The sequence below is a fragment of the Giraffa tippelskirchi genome, chromosome 2 (genome assembly GCF_054371585.1).
Source record: "Giraffa tippelskirchi isolate mGirTip1 chromosome 2, T2T-mGirTip1v1.2.pri, whole genome shotgun sequence".
Classification (NCBI taxonomy): Eukaryota; Metazoa; Chordata; class Mammalia; order Artiodactyla; family Giraffidae; genus Giraffa; species Giraffa tippelskirchi.
The window spans coordinates 230,836,578-230,855,857 of NC_137276.1; the positions used below are offsets into that span (position 1 = coordinate 230,836,578).

General features: G+C 42.8%; 1 protein-coding gene and 2 long non-coding RNA genes across 51 annotated transcripts in view; all 3 read left to right on the top strand.

Moving 5' to 3' along the window:
- DYRK1A (dual specificity tyrosine phosphorylation regulated kinase 1A) overlaps window positions 1-19,280 on the top strand; it is a 214,750-nt gene that overhangs the window by 147,840 nt on the left and 47,630 nt on the right. The window contains exon 1 of one of the 49 annotated variants that reach the window (XM_081573169.1): window positions 10,480-11,369. The exons of the other annotated variants lie outside the window; for them this stretch is intronic. The gene's annotated coding sequence lies outside the window, so the exon portion shown is untranslated. Of the gene's footprint in view, window positions 1-10,479; window positions 11,370-19,280 lie in introns of those variants that run through there. 49 annotated transcript variants of the gene reach the window in all.
- On the top strand, window positions 1,322-5,344 carry LOC145539322 (uncharacterized). The gene is made up of 2 exons (XR_014077714.1): window positions 1,322-4,858; window positions 4,918-5,344. It is a non-coding gene; the product is annotated as an uncharacterized LOC145539322 (long non-coding RNA).
- On the top strand, window positions 11,678-18,805 carry LOC145539323 (uncharacterized). Its single transcript, XR_014077715.1, has 2 exons — window positions 11,678-16,360; window positions 18,576-18,805. It is a non-coding gene; the product is annotated as an uncharacterized LOC145539323 (long non-coding RNA).

Here is a 19,280-nt window from a genome sequence, read left to right on the forward strand (position 1 = left end):
ATGACCCTCATGGTGTTCCAATGCTGTGTCATCCCCGCTTTATGGGAAGGGCGGCTGGGCCTTGAGGAAGGCCAGATCACACTGAGAGTTGGTAGGGCCGGGCTAGACTCCGTATGTTTCCCCCAGGGCAGTGTTGGCGGCACGCCTGTCCTTCCCGCTGGGTAGTGGCACGCCCAGGATTGTTGGAGGGTGGGCTCCCCCGTGCTCCCTTGGGAACTGCCGCGTGGAGCTCTTGATACGAGTCACGCTGCTCCCCTGGTTGATACTGTTGATGCTCCTCGTCGTTAGCGCTTGTCCGCCTTATCAGTGCCAGTGATGGCCTGGGCGGGGGCCAGGGGGCGCCTGCTGTTCGACTGTGGAGCCTCAGTTTATGTGTAATCATCTCTCTCCTCTCCTTGTAGGAGAAATTGGTTCTTTTGTATCCCCCTCCTTCCTGAATCTCATGAGGTGAGTTATTAATTGTTGAGCCTGGCAATGATGTTTTTGAGGGCCATTACGTGCCCATTCACTGAAGATCTGTCAGTGAATTAAGCAGCGGTTCCATCCTTAAGGGCCTTGTTTTATAGTTGGGTATCAAAGAAATAATAACACAAACACATGTATTATATAAACAAACACATAAATGCATTTTACTGTGTGAATCTGTCATATGTAGACGCATAAGCGGGTGTGTGTATGACAATTCCAGGGTTCCTTGTGCTAGCTTTGGATGCCTCTGGAGACTCCAGACCCCAACTCTAGCCCATCACCTCCTGTTCTGTAAACGCAGCCCACTCTGGCTGTGTCGTCTGTGGCTGTTCTGTGTTATGAGGACAGCTGATCACTGCAGCAGAGGCTGTGCTTGACAAAGCCTGGCATGTTCACACCCGGGCTCTAAGAACAAGTCGACTGACCTTGCTCCAGATCTTACTAGCCGTTGTGTTGGCAGGTACTGGCTCAGCTTCCGAGTTGGGAAGTGTGGCTCGATTTGGAAAGCTGACCGAGATGACAGATGTGGAGCTTTGGGGTGGAGAGGGTGGTTGCCACTGTCCAGGTGTGGGATCAGGCAGGTGGCTCCAAAGGCAGAGGTGACTGAGTCAGTATTGTTTTAAAGTAGGGAACCTTTCATGCTTTCAGAAGAGCATTGGTTGTTGGTGTGTTCTAGTAAGTGTGACTTGTATGTGATGATTTTAAAAATGGGGATTAAAATGACGTGCTTAAAGTGTGTATAAATTAGATGAGGAGAGTTGCTCCTGTTTCCCCAGGTTTCCACTCTTGAGAAATACTCACCGTTAAGGGCTGTTACGGATTTTCCTTCTGTCTAAATATGCTCTTCTACTCTAGAGTTGTTAAAAAAAAAAATCTGTTTTTCCTATCATTTTCTTTCACATTGTGACTGTTTAGCTGACTTGGTTCCTCAAAATGCAGAGATTTAGGAAGGATTTTAGTAGAGGCACCCCCCACCCCCACCCCATCAATGAGCTGACATTGTGGATAATTTTTTAGGAAGGATTTTAGTAGAGGCCTTCCCATCAGTCGATGAGCTGACGTTGGGACTTTTGAAATGATGCTTTCATGCCAAGTAGTAAAGTACTTTGTACTATATTATCACTGTTCTAAAACACAGAAATTTTAATCAGAATTCTTGTTCTAGTGGAGGGGCTCCTTAATCTGATGACCTGAGAAAATCTTTGAAAAACATTGATGCCTGGTCCCCGTTTCATACCTAAATGAATCCAGATCTTTAGAGGTTGAGATGTGATGTGTATTTTTAAAAGTCCCCAAGTGAGCTATTGAGTAGGTAGCACTTTGTATAACTTTGTTTTCATAATGGTTTTACATGCTTGTAGTATATATAATTGACAGTTTATCCTGGAAAAAATTTGTACACTGAATTTCTCTGAACACAAATATTGAACAAAGGAGGGAAATACATATAAAACAGGAGTTGTTTCATTTGAGTTGAAGATTCACATTAATTGACTCCCACTCACCCTCTGCCTTGTACTTATTCACCAAGAAAAATTCTATCTTCTCAAAACCAGAAACACATTTCATAATTCGGGTGGTAGCTTTGTATTAGTCCAGATCCTTACTAATAGGAAGTGGCATACTGCTGATCATTGCTTTCAAATTGAGAAATAACATTTCTTCTTTTAAGTATTTGCTAACCTCTCTGGGTAGATACTACTTTGTGTATTCATTATGGTAGGGTAACAGGTATAACAAACATACCTAACAAATCAGTGATTTTAGTTCAGAAGTTTATTTCTGGTTCCTGCAGTTGCCCAGTGACTGTACACCGGAGGTAACTGCTCTATACAGCTGTTCAGGGACCAGACTGGACATTTTTCTCAGCTTACATGTGGTGTCCAAAGGTCACCCTGGCTTTGGCATTTAGTCATGGCACTGGGAAAGAGCATGGCAGTTTGCATGGGAGGTTTTATGGGCCAGGCTGGTGGTACCACACATCACTTCTGGTGCTGTTCCATTGGGCAGAGCCTAGTCGCAGTCTTGTCCCAGTGGCAAATGCGGCCACCGTAAACATCACCAGCAAGACCTTGATTTAGTCTTAGGTGATTTTTTCTTTCATTGTTCCTTTTCTCACCCCCCCCCCCCCCCCCCCGCCCCATACTTTGGGTGATCGTTCCTCAGTGTCCTCTCTCTGTGATGGGATTCTTGGATGCAGACAGAAACTCAGGCTTGGCTAATCTAGGCAGACAGTGAATTTCATGGAAGGCTGTAAGTGTGATCACCGAATTGTTTGGGAAGCTGGGGTCTGTGCTGGAAAAATAAGTAGGAGCCAAGTGGCCGTCAGCAGAGGACACAGCCTGATCAGACCACAGTCTGGTCTGGTTAGGATGCCACTGCTGGCACCTCACAGTCTGTCCCCTCCCCACTGGGAGTGCCATCATGGTCCCTGCGCCTCCAGGAGTGACCGTTCAAACTGGGGTCACTAGCAGAACCCCAGTTACCAGGGAGTGAGGAACAGCCAAGTTCTGTTGCTGCTCGGCTTTTATAATAGCAGCGTGGATTTCTCTGTCTTCTGTGGTTCCCGCAAACTGTGGTGGGTGTCCAGAGACCAAGTGACCAGAAAGCAACAGACGGCTACTTCAGGGCCTTTCTGTCAGGAGAAAATGTCCTATCCTGGGGGGTCAGATAGGAGACTGACCTTTTTGGACAAGTCATTACAACTCTGGGTTGCAGGTGGCCCCTCTGTAAATTGAGGTTGGGAACTTGATGTCTGTTAACGTTTGGTCATCCACTCACTCATTGAATAAAATACTTAACCGAGTGCTGGCATGAAAGAGGTGAGTGAGACAGACAGTCTGGCCTTCTCGTAGTCTGGCGATGCACGCAGAAATCGTTCTGATGCAGGGAAGGGTGCGAGGGCAGCTCATGAGGAGCCCCTCGTCCACCTTGGAGGGCTGTGGGCAGGGGCTTCCTGGGTCTCTCTTAGCTTCCTGCACTCATTCACTCAGTAAGTGTCTACTGTAAACCTTGGCATTGTTGTATTTATGAGAATCTGTGAACAGAGAAGACCAGTGCTTCCTCAAGGGTGCTGATTGTAAGGACCCGCTGATGCTCCCGCACAGACCATGCCTGCAGTGCTCACAGCACAATACAGAAATGGTGTGGCTCGCTGCAAGGCTCCTAAGAGCAGGTGACTTAAGACCGGGGTCTGAAGGCTGAGTTCAAGATTTCAAGTGGAAGTCGTCCAGTCGTGTCCGACTCTTTGCGACCCCAATTCTCCAGGCCAGAATACTGGAGTGGGTAGCCATTCCCTTCTCCAGGGGACCTTCCCAACCCAGGGATCAAACCCAGGTCTCTCCTGCAGTGCAGGCAGATTCTTTACCAGCCGAGTCACCGGGGAAGCCCTCAAGATTTCCTCAAGGAGCAGGAAAGAGGAGAAAAGGGAGTACTCCAGACAGAGGGTCCACTTCTGCTCAGACACTGTCAACTAAGAGGAAGGATGTGTAGTGGGAGGGTGGGATGGAGAGAATGGTGGGTGATGGAATGCTATGCTATGCTATGCTAAGTCGATTCAGTCGTGTCCGACTCTGTGCGACCCCATAGACGGCAGCTCACCAGGCTCCGCCGTCCCTAGGATTCTCCAGGCAAGAATACTGGAGTGGGTTGCCATTTCTTTCTCCAGTGCATGAAAGGGAAAAGTGAAAGTAAAGTCGCTCAGTCGTGTCCGACTCTTAGCGACCCTATGGACTGTAGCCTACCAGGCTCCTCCATCCATGGGATTTTCCAGGCAAGAGTACTGGAGTGGGGTGCCATTGCCTTCTCCGTTAACCTATATATTACCAGTCAATTAACACAGTTGGGACTCGTCTCAAGTAACTGTCACAAAGCAACCACATCACACTTCATACAGAAACGAGGCGCCTCCCGTTCAGTCAGAGCGCTTTCTCGAATGTAAAGCAGAGGAGCCCAGGTGGACTTTTATGTTGTAGACACACCTGGAAGCTCTGGATGTCTCAGGTGTTGATCTGGAAGCTTTTTTAAGGAAGTGAACTTTGACAGCAGTGACAAGAAGGTGCAGACTACTGTAGAATCCCCCTCCCCCCCAACACTTGCTAATGAAATAAGATCTTAACAAAAAGTAAAGCAATAAGTGTATGAATTTGTGAGACATTCCTGAGGCCAGAGTTATAGAATGTAATTGGATTGTGTGTGCACAGGCGGAAATGAGAGGTGGAAATGGGAGAGTGAGGCCTCTGAGGTCTCTAGCTTGAGTGGATGGATGCGGGGGGTGCAGTTTGTGGAACTGGGTTGCACTTGGCACCCTAGTGTGCTCCAGCCTGGGCAGACAGAGCATGCCTTCTAACCGAGTTCTAGCTGAACTTGGTGCTTTCTAACCGGGGTGCAGGTTGGCCCTGGAGTCTGTGTATAACAGTATTAATACGTGCTCCACGCAGCCACTACCAGGTTGGCCCTGGAGTCTGTGTATAACAGTATTAATACGTGCTCCACGCAGCCACTACCAGTCTGCTCGAGTTTGTACTTGAGGGGAAACGTGGCTGCCTTTTCTCTGGTTTGAGGGATGGGAAGTGGAGAGAAGACACAGCTCGCTGCCACATCCAGTTTGTCTTTTCCTTGTCTTGTTTTCTTCAGAACACGAATATGAGATTTTTTCTGATATTACGGGGTTCACTTACTGCCCAAGGAATGCTACCTTGCCCCCACCAGTAATAAAATGCAGACTCCAGGAAGACAGAGACTTTGCCCTTTGTCTTCACGTTTACGTCCTTAATGCTGAGGACTTTATCTAGAACACTGCTGTCCAGTAGAGTGTAAGCCCATCATGTAATTTAAGTTTCTAGGAGTCACCATTTAAAAAAATAGAAAAAAGAAACATTAGTGTAAAGTTTGGTAAAATGTTTTATTTTACCAAATGTATCTGAAAAGTATGATGTTAAAGTTAAAATTTATTGAGATAGTTTACATTCTAATATTCCGTGCTCAGTCCTTGACATCTTGTATTTTATACATTTACAGCTCGTCTTGGTTCCCACCAGCTGCATTTCAGGCCCTGAGTAGCCGTCTGTGACTAGTGGCTGCCGTGTTGGACAGCTTAGGTGTGGAGTATAGTAGGGGCTCAGTAAATATTCATTGACTGAAAGTTAGAGGATAGATTGATCATAAAGAGAGAATGAAGTATCCAGGAAGGATTTTAACAGTGAGGAAATAGAGCCTATTTATATGTGCGACAGAACTGGAAGGGAGAGGTGGATGATCATAGAAGAGAGAGGGGCTCTTTGATGGAGGCAGTTCCCTGGAGGACGGCCCCGAGGAGGTAGTTGGAAATGGGGTCTAGCAGCCCCGGCAGGAAGGATGAGAGATGTGTTGTTGTCTTAAGCTCCTCTGAAGAGGTATGTTCTTCAGTTATATTTTAAGAAACCCAAACCCATTTTGTTTAGCATAAACTTCTAATTGAAATTGTGTTATAGCTATTCCTTCCTCTCATTTTAGGTATTAGATTGTTGAGTTACCTAAAAAAAACCTTAAGAGTGGTTTCCCTAAAGACTTGAAAGAAGAAAGAGTGGAATCATTAGATAAAATGTGTGCCAAGTAGCTTTTGTTGTTTAGTCGCTCAGGCGTGTCCAACTCTTTGTGACCCTAGAACTGTAGCCCGCCAGGTTCCCGTGTCCTTGGGATTTTCCCGGCAAGAATATGGGAGTGGGTCGCCATTTCCGTCTCCAGGGGAATATCAAGTATACCTCAATTAAAAATTTTTTTTAATTAAAAAAGGAAGGGGAAATAAAAACATCTTTATAGGTGGGGAGTGGGAAGAAGTGTTATTGGCATGTATCAACATTTTTGCTTTGGTGTGTCATTCAACTAAAAAAAGAAATGTTTTATGTGTTAAAATTAAATCTAGTTTTTTAGCATTGTGATTATATTTGGAGTTGAAAAAATTTTTTGTATTGTACATGTGTGAATGTAAAATAATTTTCCCAAACATATTTTTCAGTCCTTACATATTTGAGTCCTTAAACAGTCCTTTACATTCTCTCTCCTGCTGTGGCACATGCTGTAGACTGCTCATGGCTTCACTCTGAGTAATCGAGGTCTCTTTGAGGATGATGCGTAAGCCTCTTTCAGCAGTAGTTTGGGATGCTCATGAAGATCATTTGATGTCATGAATCTGTTCAAAGTGAGGCAGAGAAGTTTAACACAGATGTTTGAGGTTATGACCTCGTGTTTTCAGGAGCTGATGTTGTACATAATGCTTTTAAAGACCATTTTTAAAAGTACGGTAATTAGAAATCATGAATATACCCATAGAATTAATGGGAAACATCAACTCTTGTAATTAAAATAATTTTTTTTTACTCTTACTTGGGATAATATATCCAGTTATTATCCTGAGTGTTGTACAGTGATTCAAAAAATGTTGTCTTTAAAATACCTTAGAAGTTAAGATTACGCGTTCTGAAAAAGCCGGGTGACTTTAAGGACAGGAAACTGGTATTGAAGATTGGGAGCATGCTTTGGACCGTATTGTGGTGGACACCCCTCATATGTAGACAGAAATATGCACAGACACCTTCAGAGGTATTGTGGGCTTGATTCCAGACCACCACAGTAAAGTGAATCGCACAATGTTTTGGGGTTTTCAGTGTGTATAAAAGTTGCGTTCATACTATACTGTCATCTGTTAAGTGTGCAGTAGCATTATGTCTTTTTAAAAAGTACATACCTTGATTTAAAAAATAAAGTACAGAACCCCCAGTAACAGTAGTAACGTCAGCGGTGACAGATGACCATAGCAAATGCAGTAATCATGAAAATGTTTGAAACATTTTAAGAATTACCAAAAGGTGATACAGAGCCATGAAGTGAGCAAATGCTGTTGGAAAAAGGACGTTGGTAGACTTCCTTCACTGGGGTTGCCACGAACCTTCACTTAGTAAAACCCACAGTATGTGCGAGGCACAGTAGAACAGGGCATGCTCGTAATCCTGGTCGGACTGGGAGACGCGAGCCCTCCTCGCCTTGGGGACCGGCGTACGCGTTGACTGAGGTACGCTCAGGCAAATGCGACGTCAAGGCTGGAAGTGACTGGGCTGGTGGTTGGTTACTGTGTTCAACGTTTTATTCTGCCCAAGCATCCAGAGCAGCTTGGGTTAAGACCTGTCAAAAACAGAGACTCTGGGAAGATGCTTCAGAGATGAGAAAGAAAGGAGAGTGACATGTATATTTTGAAGAAGCCCCGCATCGATGGTGCGAGTTCCCTGTGTGTGTGACGTGGTGGGGTGTGTCGGACAGAGGGGCCGTCAGTACAGATGGCGTGTTTTCCCCATTGTCACATGGTTCACCTCTGAGCTTGGACTAGAACTGTGGGCTTTTCCTCCCCTCATCGGTGTCTGTTTTTTTTTTCCTCCTCTGCTACACCCATTTCCTTCTCCTTTTATTGTTTTCGTACCCTTTTTTCCTTTCTGTTTTCAACGAAGTGTGACTGTCATGTGCGTTATAGTGTGAACATTGCTGATATGTACGAGGCAGCAGTCAGTCTTGGATCAAGTCACACTGCCTTTAAGGAGATACCCTCACTCAGCTAGTGCCCTTTTCAGACATTCCCAGTCACCACTGTTTCCCAAGTCACCGAGACTCAACCTCTGAGTCGGTTTTGAAACCGACTTGTCTCTCATCTTCCATATTTACATAAGTTTTTAAGTCCTGCCATTTCTATCTCACGGTGCCTGTTCTTGCATCTTCCTTTCCATTTTCGACACTAACCTCCTAAAGACTCTCAATCCTTTGCTCAGACAGTTGAAATAAACCCCTAGTTGATCTCTGCTTGAGGTTTTTCCACTTCAATCCGTATTGCACATCAGTTATGCTGTGATAAGCTTGAGTAATAGAACATTTATTGAGCACTTTCCATGTGTCAGGTACCGTTTTAAATTAAGTCTTTAATTTTCATCATAGTCTTGAGGTTCAAGCACTGTTACTAACCCATTCTGCAGATGGAAAGGGAGGCACAGATTGAATTATCCACTCAGTAGCTAGGTAAAAAGTGGCAGAATTGAATCCAGACCCTGCAAAGCGTTCATTGCTGTAGTTGAAAACAGCTGAAGTGGCATCCCTCCTGGCCGCCTCTTCCCTGGTTTACAGATCCTGTCTCTTATCCTGGCAGCAAGACCCTGGTCCAGCCTACCTTTCTGTCCATAACCTCCCCCTGTGTCTGTATTATACAGCCAAGCTTGAAAAATACAGACATTTGAGTGGCAGTTCGGAAGGGCGGTGGGCAGGCCGAGCCACAGCGTGGGGAGAGGAGGGTGCGCCTGGCAGGCTGGGCTGGAGCCTGGGGAGCCCCCCCGGGGTGGGGGCTGCAGGTGCGGCCTGGGGTGGACAGTGCCCGCTGCCCGTCTCGTCTTCTCCAAGGGTCTTCATGAGCGCTTCGCAAAACCTGTGGGGACTGGAAAACTGGCTTTTTTAAAAGGTGTTTGTAAAGTTTGTCGAGACATTTATCCGTTTTGCCTAGATTCCTTTTAAACTCCCCTCCCTTCTGGCCACAGCCACTCGTTTCTCTCTCCTGACGTGGGCTCGGGCAGGTCGGACCTGGGCAGGGACGTGCGCAGGCAGGGTGCTGTTTCCAGCCCGTCTTCTCCCTACCCGGCCCGTTCATCTTCACTCCTGTGCAAGGACCCGCAGGCTGGTCTTGCAGGCGGGGTTTCTCGTGTCCCTTGAGCGCTTGCCTGCCCCCCCCCCCCCCCAGTCTCTGCGGCCTGGATGGCGGAGAAGAGAGGGCCCTGCAGATCCCAGGTGCGTTCCCACCGACCAGCCGAGAGCAGGGGCCACCCGCTTAAGGCCCCCGTGAGCTGTTGGGCTTCAGGTTCTTTCTGTGCGAAGAGTAACATGCTGTAATAAAGCCACCCAATTCATGGAGCTCTCGTGGATATGAGGCATACTGGAGCAAAATTGGTGTTGGAAGAAGAGTTGAATGAATGTAGTTACTATTTTTTACTTTTTCTTTAGTTGTGAGAAACTGCTGACAGCATTCTGGTAAAGGGTCGTAGAAACCTGCTTGATTGTACTGTTACTGCTAGGGTGTCATGTTGGGTTTGGAAAAATGTGCCTGTTTGAGAGGTAGATCATGAAATCTCATTGTTATTTGTTGACTTCTTGACTTCCAGTGAGTTTGAAGGTTTTCCCGTATGCTTATTGTTGGTTTGTGAGAATTGCATTTTTTGCCTGACTTTTTCGGGGGTGGGGTGGGGGAGATTTTAGTTTTATTAATTACATCATTAGACAGCTTTATAAATGTAAACATATTGTATAACACTTTGGACAGTAACATTTTCCATACTGTTTTCATTTGACATGGAACTCAGATGCAAATTTTAAACACTTTTCTGCACAGTGGTTATGGAAAAGGGAAACCTATTGATGAACTCTAAAATGATGTATTTATTTACTGCATAAATATACTTTTAATGAAGGGTTACTTTTTTATATTTGATTACATTTTATAACCTCTGTTAACAAGTTGCTCAAGTGCTTAACTTTTGACAATATCTTTGGTCAGATGAATATCTTGCCTTTTGGGCATTTGGTAATGGAAAATCCCCGTAAATATACAGTGTTTTAATTGGAATCACAAAGCCAAATGATTGCCTCACTGGATAATTTTAAGTATTATGTTGCAATTCAATATAGGTACCCAACCAAGTACTTAGCTAGATTTAAAAATATCTTGTATGTTTAACAGCTGTCTAGCTAGAACTAAAAAAGAGTGAGGAGAGGAGTGTGTGTATGGTTCTCCCCTTTTCTGCCTAGCATCGGAGAGGGAAGACGTTTTAAAAAGTGTGCGTGCGTGGTGTTGTGTTTTGTTTTTTTCCCTCTCAGCTGCTGTTGCTGTGCCTGTTCTGGGAGAAGGCAGAGGCACAGATCAGGGAAGGTTTGGGGCAGCTTTCCTTCCAGAGAGGCTTAGTGTCCCTGCAGCTCAGAGGCATCTCCAGACAGGTGTTACAGTGGCGTGGCTGTGGTGCAGCTGGAGGTGATGGCAGCCGGTGGTAGGTGGCGTCTTTGCCAGTGTGGCGCTCCTCGCTGCCTTGTTCTGTGTCTGGTTCTTCTTCCTGGAGGGCAGGGCAGCTGAGCAGCAGTGTTCAGCTTTTTAACAGCTTCATAATATTTCAGCTTTTAAATGAGTTGTAATATATCGTTTCTCTTCCTTTCGTATATCCAGGTTTCTGGAAGGGAACCGTAGTGTGTATGGGCCCTGGCAAAGTTGCGGTCAAAAGATCTCAAGAAAAAGGCTGAAATGGGGTGGGGAGGGAGCATCTTTGGGTAATTCAGGTTTTATTTGTGTGAACATAGTCATATATTGTGTATGTGTTTATAAAAGATTTAAAGTTTTTTAGAAATAGTATTTTACTATGTATCTAACCACCATTTATTAAAATGTGTCATTTAAGCTCTAAACAGAAGACTTTTGAGCACAACCTTTTCTTCCCTCTGTCTGTGATCTGTGTAACATTTCAAATCCATGGCATTTTACAAGGGAAGGAATGCTTTGCATTTACGTGACTGGACAAGACAATGAACCATCTCATTTCACGTATGAGGAACCTGACTTTTTTGTTACCATACTGCGTGCGTGCGGGTGTTAAGGCAAGCGAGAGGAAGTCTTCAATCCTAGTTCCTTTTATTTCTGTGTAGCAAGCTGGCTTCCCAGGTATATCTTCGTTTTACCTGTTTCATAAATGAGTATGTTACATTCGCCTGTGAGGGAGGTATCGGAGATCTGGAGAGCAGAGCCCAAGACCCTGGGGCTCACAGAGGTGGTTATGAGCAACTTGAGATGGGCCGTTCCATCTAGACGATTTCAGTGTTCTTGAACTGTCCCACGGATGGCTCTGACCTGAGAAGGGGTGAGTGAAAACCCCAGCTCCTGACTGGGAATGGGGTGTGGTCCTCATTGAATGCACAGGTCACGTTACCGCTAGCTAGGCTGAATTTAACTGTTCCCTGCGTTGTCAGCTGCTGCTAACCCTGTCTCAGGTGATTGTATTTGCTAAACCGTAAATAAGGATATGTCACCTGACGGGTACTCACATGAGGACAGCTGTCCAGCCTTGATCGCTGTTGTCCCTTCTCATCGGGGGACACACTGGACTCTCAAATCTGACTTACTGTCTAATCGAATGATTGTCTCTTAGCTTGCTTGAAAGAAGTGTTTCTTGATTACAACTTACAGAGTTTGTCAGTTTGGATACTTGCATCATTTTTGTAAAACTTTAGGTATCTTTATTTATTTGTGAAAGTTAATTTTACTGAAGGCCAAATGACTTCAGTGAACATGTAAATCCTTCAGCTCCACAAGTGTTTAGCATTCATACAAGCGTTCCAGGCAGGACACGTTATTTGCTCACTTTTGTTAGTATGAACCCAGATGCCTGTGGAGCAGCCGGCACTGTCTGGTGTAGATCTTCTTGACTCTGGAAATATATTCTCACAGTGATAGTAGAGTGTTTCTTTTTTTTTTTTTAGGAGCTTGGTCTCATTCAGCCTGACGAGTTACCTGTTGAATAAATCATGTTATTCTCATACTATGGCTAGAAGGAGATTTATGTAAATGAGGTCCTATGTGACACTGTTTTTGTGTTGAGACAGATATGGTTGGGAAAGGCTACTGGGGCAGCTGTTGTCTCATCGCTGTTCCCTGTGCAGAGATCTGGGTTCTCTCGTTCACGAGGCATCCTGTTCTGCCCCTCTGCAGGGCTGTCTGGTGAAACAACATCTAAAATTAAACTACCAGAAATGAGCTTGCTTTTGGTTTCCCCAGAGGACTGAAGTAGGGTGGGGTGGATAGGTTAGAGGCTGTATAGATTTGAAACAGTTATAAGCCAACAAGAATCATTTATCTACCATTGTGAAGATAAACCATTTTTTAAAAAAATTGTATTTACCTCAACCTTAACTTGCCTCAAAAGCATGTTTGTGAGCATTTTGTACAAGTGGCCATTGTTTTGATTGTTGCTTTCTTTAGCATGTTAACTTTGCTAGTGAAGTTTTAGTTTTCAGTTTTTAAAGTTTTGTTGCAGTCATTTACAATCATTTGCCAGTTAATTATACCTAAAATTAAGCAGCTTGGATGTTTGATTTATTGCAGCATAATAATCTTTTATTTTTGTCTTGGCATTTCCAAATCTCCTAGTGGCAGATTCGTGTTTATAAATCTGTGGATGTCTGTGCCCTTTCTGTACTGCAAGGTGAGCAGGTCAGGCCACAGTTACGCAGTGTGTCTGCTGTGTGCCCACAGGGTTCTGAGTCCTAGGCTTTCAGCCGTGAACAGCTGGAGGAGGGCAGGTGAGCATGCATTTCAGTAACATTGTTGCACTAGGAAGGAGACACTCTGGCTTCTGATCCGGTATCAGTCACCAGCTAGCTACCAGGCTAGGCTAGAGAATCACTGATCTTGACTTTCTTCAGGTGGTTGGAATTGATCTCTTGAAAGGTTTAATCTCACTTCTAAAATTTCTCTGGAGACATTGTGTACGTTTGTTTACCTGTCTTTTGTTTCAGCCCCACCCGTTTCTAGACTTTAAGGGCGCAAAGGCTGCTTGACACTTTGTTTCCTACCAAAGCGTGAAATTTTTAATTTAAGTGGGCTTATTACTGAGGAAACATTTTTATTTAGTGAATACTATAAGAAAAAAGAGATTTCTTTTTCCACTTGGAATTTTTATAGCTGCTGCTAACCCATAAAATAACCAGGTGGTATTATCTGCTTTATTTTGACTATTTAAAAATAATTTGTAATTTTAGAATATTGGGAAAAACATAAATTTACCCATGTTACATGTTATTCTGTGTACATTATAATAATTCTAGAGTTCAGCAGCTGTATCTTGAGTGATTATTTTAATCCTTTTTGTGTTCCAGATGCTATTATTGAGAAGACATTCTTGACCTTTTCAGCTATAAAAATTTAGTTTGCCTTTTGTAACTGAAAGGGTTAAGGGCCATTTACTGAAGGGCTAAGTAAGCTTTTCTGTGATGTAGTTGAGGATAATCCCCTGTCCTCTGTCCATCCATCCTTCCACCTTTCTCAGTGGTTGCTTGAGGGCGTATGACATGCATCCTTAAGTTAGAGTGTCTTATACTTCCAATTTATCTCTTCTGTCCTTGGTCTTATGGTTGTCATATATTTTACTTTTATCTATGTTACATACTTTACATATGTTACATACTTTACAATACATTGTTATGTTTGCTTTAAACAAAATTTTTTTTAAAGAATTAAAACTTTTAAATTATCCCTTAAAAACATTTAGGAGGGAAACCTCTTCACTGTTTTATCTACATATTTTCCATTTCTGGTCTTAATTCCATTGTGTAGATCACAGTTTCTTTCTGGAATCATTTTCCTTCTGTGAACACTTTTTGAGTGCAAGTTGTGTTGTTGACAGTCTGAAAAAGTGTTTTGCCTTCATTTTTGAAGGTTGTTTTCATTGGGTATAGAATTGCAGGTTAAAGGTCTTTTTTCTTTATTATTTTAAAGATTATGCTTTATTCTTTTCTGGTGTTCATGGTTTCTGATGAGAAGTCAGTGGTTCTCTTGTGTGTAAATGGGTATTTCCCCCACTCTGGCTGCTTAAATTTTTTTCCTTTGTCGTTGGTATTCAGAAATTTGCTCTAATGCCTCAGTGGTGTGTGTATGTGTTTATACTGCTTGGGGTTCATTGAGTTTGGGTCTGTGGGTTGATTCTTTTAGTTGAATTTGGAGAACTTTTGACTTTTATATGTTCATTAATTTTTCTTTTCTAGTTTCTTTATCCTTCCTTTTGATACCTCCTCCAAATAGGATCACTAGCTCGATTGAGTTCTATAGGTTTTGGATGCTTTGTTTATATTTTTTCCATTATATTTTGTATTATTTTCAGTTTGGTTAATTTATACTCCTCTTTTTTAAAATTCGCTGATTTTTTCCCCCCTCCAGCAGTGTTTAATTTGCTATTTGCCATTAGATCCATTCAGTGAATTTTTCACTTCAATCATTTTTCATTTCTAGAATTTTTTTTGGTTTCTTTTTATAGTTTCCATTTATCTGTTAAGATTTGTTGTTCTCTTCTTTTGTCCATAATTTCCTTTATATTGTAAAAGATTTCTGATCATTTTTTGTCTGCTGATTTCATTATTTGTATTATTTCTGGGTCTGTTGATGAAGTTTTTTCCTTCTTGAGTCCAGACTGCATTTCCCTGCCTCTCTGTGCCGAGTGATTTTTGGTTGGATGTAGGTGTCTTTAAGACTGCTAGGCTATTGAGCCTCTGGATTTTGTCCTGCTTTTAAGAAAGGCTGAATTTTGTCCTGGTAGGCAGTTCGCTTGTTGATTGTCTTGCTCCTTGGAGGTTGTTTCAGTCTGTCAGGACAAGTAGAGGGCTGCCTTTTCGTAGGGCTAGTATAGCTTTCCCCCTGAAGTGGAGACTGAGTGGGGTCTCGGCTGAATGTGTGCCGTGTTGCTTGGGGGTCTCCACTCTTAAGTCATTGGCACGCGTTCTCCTCGTTCCAAGTGTGCGTTGTGCTGGTTGTCAGTTGTCTACTAGCCGTCAGCATTTGCTCTCTGCCTGGCCTCACCGACCTTCCCCTGATGGCTGTGCAGTTAGTGTTTGGCCACAGAGCCGAGGGGGTCCTATGCGTCGATTCATGAGGCTCCTCCTCTGCAACGCTCCGTTACTTCTACCTGCCCGACAGATGCCGCGTGCCACGTCTTGAGCTCTCGTAGCCTTGAGCTCCGTTTCCTCAGCTTAGCAAGATCCTATGCTCTGGACTCTCTGTCCCCACACCACGCTCTGGGAGTTGTCTCCAGATGGGAGGCCAAGGTGACTGTGCCGCTGACCAAGCTTGTTCCCCTTTTCTCCACGATCACAGTTCTGTTCAACCTGTTGTCCAGTGTCTGAAAACAAGCTGTTTCATGTTTGACCGGTTTCGTTAGTGGCTTGCTGTGAGTGAGGTAGTTCAGTATCAGGTACTCTATCTAAAATGGTCAGAAGTGAAAGTCTGATATTATGGGCTTTAAAAAGAAATGTTTTTATTCTTATGCAATTGTTATTCTTAATAGTTTAATACACAGATTTACTTGATGTCTCAGACTAGTAAACCCAGGCAATTTTCATCTTGTTTGTAGACAACTGAATATGCTGTTTGGCTAGTAGGTTATCGTGTGTGTGCATACATGTACGCATGCATTCTGTGGTGATATATTTTGGCTACTAACTAGAGGGTAATTAATCTGTTCATTTGTTCTTAAAATGAGATAATTTACAGAATCATAACATAATTTCACCTTCATATATATTTATTTAACACCTACTGTGGAGGCAGGCACTTTGGTATGTGTTTGGGATGTAAAAGTGAGTAAGGGAAATTGTCAAAAATTGACTATAGCCTGTGCTCCAATCAGACTGTTCTTTATTTCAGGCTCATGAGCCCCTCATTTTAAAAATGCTTCTTTCATTCTTACCCCCTTCAGCTTTCTCCCTCCCTTTTTGAACCATTTCTTCATATTCTAAATATTCCTGATGCATTCAGTTCTTTCTTTCACTGAACAGATATTTACTGAATTCAGGCCATGTCTCAGGCACTGTTCTTGGTACTAATGGTATCTTACTTGTGGACTTCCATTTAGTTACCTCTTAATTGTGTACCTTTCTTTTCAGCCGTCATTCAAAGTCCAACTGGCTGGTTTTTCTTCTCTTTCGTTATGGGTATGTCATGTTGCTAGGAACTTTGGAGACGGTTTCGGTTGCCCTTCCCTCATTTCTAAAGGAATTCTGTCTGAAGAGGCTTGGCCTCATAAGAATTTCTGCATTTGAATGTCTTAGTTTTAATTAACTTGAATTATTTTCATTCTTCTATATTGTTCCGTCGCTTTAAAATCTAACGTGGATTAGCACCATCACAAGGATAGTCCCCATCAGTATATTAATAAAAACATTTCAGGTTAGCTGCAAGTGGTGCCACATGTGGGTCTCGTATCAGAGATAGTTAAACTGGTTGTTATTTCCACTCAGGGTTTTCTCCCAGGCTTTTTTATTTGGTATTTCCTCTATGTCTACCTCTGCCTCTGTCTTGCCCTCTCCCAGTCTCTGAGATCTGTTCATGAAATGTTTCTCTAGAATCAGTGCTAATCTCTACTAGGGCTCTAACTATTACAGTTTCTTGTTAGACCATAGTGAGGAAGCTCCTTTATTTTTTAGTAAACTATTTATCAGCAACATTTTTATGAACCTTTAAAAAGTCCCTGGAGGAAGAAATGACAACCGACTTCAGTATTCTTGCCTGGAGAATCCCACGGACAGAGGAGCCTGGCGGGCTACAGCCCTTGGGATCTCAAAGAGTCGGACATGACTGAGCATGAGCGTTCACTTTCATTTACCAATAGCGTTTTTATGAACTTTTAAAAAGTTAACGAAAATATGCTCATGGTAAAAAGGATCCAGAACGATATTAAAAAATGAAGATAGGACCTTACAGTGTGTACTTCTCTCCAACTTGCCTTTTATATTATTTGGCAGCAATTTAAAACATGATTTTGGAATTGAACTCCACGTAATGGTTTTGAAGATAATTTTGAATTGTTTCATAAATTTTTTATCAAATTAAAAGATCTGCTATTGCACCATGTGTTACGATAATGTTCTCAGGCTAAAATATTATTATAACTGATTTTTAATTTAGTTGAATAAGGGTTACATATCATATGGCAGATTCAGGTTAAACCATATCGTATGAAATGCTGTTTTGTAGGCCAAATGGGCTACAAATTGCTAATATCAGCAATTTCATATAGTTCAACCTAATACTTCATCTCTGTTATAGGATAAACTGAGTCTTCTTTCTCATTAACATTTGAATTAAAAGGGAAGATGGAAAGTTTAGAAAGAATAAGAACCGTGATGATTTGCTTGATTGTAAAATCATGTGAACAAGAATTTCCCACGTAAGCTCATCTTCTTGGGTCTTATTATAGGAGGGGAATGATTCAGTGAACACCTTAAATACTTCCTGACATTGTGAGAGGAAACTAAAGAGTCTGCTTCTGGTAGTTGAGCTAAGAAAAGGAGACAGTGAGCATGTGGCAGACACACCTATCCATGAGGCCTTAGTGCTAGAAGCTTAAGTTTTCTTTACTTCACTAAATAACTAGTAATGTTACCAGGTAGTTATAATAGGTTTCATAGTAAATAGATAGTATAGTAAATAGCTCTTTAGCTTTTTAAAAAATCCCACAAGTGAGAAACATAGTTATTTCTTGTTGATCCACATTTAGAGGAACTGCAGATTCTTTGTCACCTTCCATACCATCCTTATGGACAAGAATATGTTAGTGTTTTGTTTTTTTATTTAAACCCGCAAACCCCAAAATCTGTTAGGGGGGGAAAGCCTTATGGTGTATTGTATAGCCAGAATATTGCCTGTTTTTGGATTATCTGCTACTTGCATGAGTTGGAAAATAGCTTTCTTTTATTAAGCTGAGCAGTTAAATGTTTTCAGTTGCTATTCAAAGCAGAATCTGGTGGCTTGTTAGAGATGTGGACTCTCAAGCCCTACTCTAGTCTCCTGAATCCAAATCTGCAGTTTTAACAAGACAAGACTTAAAGGCAATTTGAAGCACATTAAAGTTCGAGATGTGCTGTCTCAGATCATGAGTGGCGTTGTCACCCCACAGAACAATGGCTCAATTAACCCTCAGTAAATGCTTGTTGAATTTAATGCATGTAATTCACTGGATCTAGATTAAGAAAGTGAAACAAGTGTTGTAGGGTGATAGTTATGTAGGAGGGTAACAGTGTTAATCAAGCAGCAGCTATCCATTTCTTTGGTATGTCTCTCATGGCTATCTGGATGTCAAAAAATTATCAATCTGACCCTCAAAATGCTTGAGTCTGCTCCTGCTCACACTGGGTGATTAGTCACTGTCTTGTGGTTGTGTGTGTGTGTGTGTTTGTGTATATACACAAGTCAACAATAGTTTGTAGAAATAAAAGAGTAATTAGATTTTGATGAGTCAAGGATATATAATCCATACTGTCACGTCCCACCCTTTGCGACCCCATGGATTGTGGCACACCAGATTCCTCTGTCTGTAGGATTCTCCAGGCAAGAATACTGGAATGGGTAGCCATTTCCTTCTGCAGGGGATCTTCCCAACCCAGGGATCGAACCCAAGCCTCTATAATTCTCCTGCATTGGGAGGCAAGTTGTTTACCACTAGCCCCACCTGGGTACCCAATGTTAGAAGATAACTAAAAAATAATAATGTTCGTGCAAAGAAAATACATAAAAAGTTTAATCCAGCAGAAAGTAAGAAATATAAAACAGTTGGAATAAATAGGAAGATTATTAGTGTTCATACATGAATTAAATCTTAACTGCACACTGTTGACAAGAAGAGTGAAGGTGAAAGTCACTCAGGTGTGTCCCACTCTGTGTGACCCCATGGGTTGTGCAGTCCATGGAATTCTCCAGGCCGGGATACTAGAGTGGGTAGCCTTTCCCTTATCCAGGGGATCTTCCCAACCCATGGATCGAACCCAGGTCTCCTGCATTGCAAGTGGATTCTTTACCAGCTGATCCACAAGGGAAGCCCAAGAATACTGGAGTGGGTAGCCTATCCCTTCTCCAGGGGATCTTCCCAACACAGGAATTGAACTGGAGTCTCCTGCATTGTAGGTGGATTCTTTACCAACTGAGCTATCAGGGAAGCCTGGTCAATTGTGTCTGACTCTTTGGCTCTTTGCGACCTGTATAGTCCAAGGCATTCTCCAGGCCAGAATAC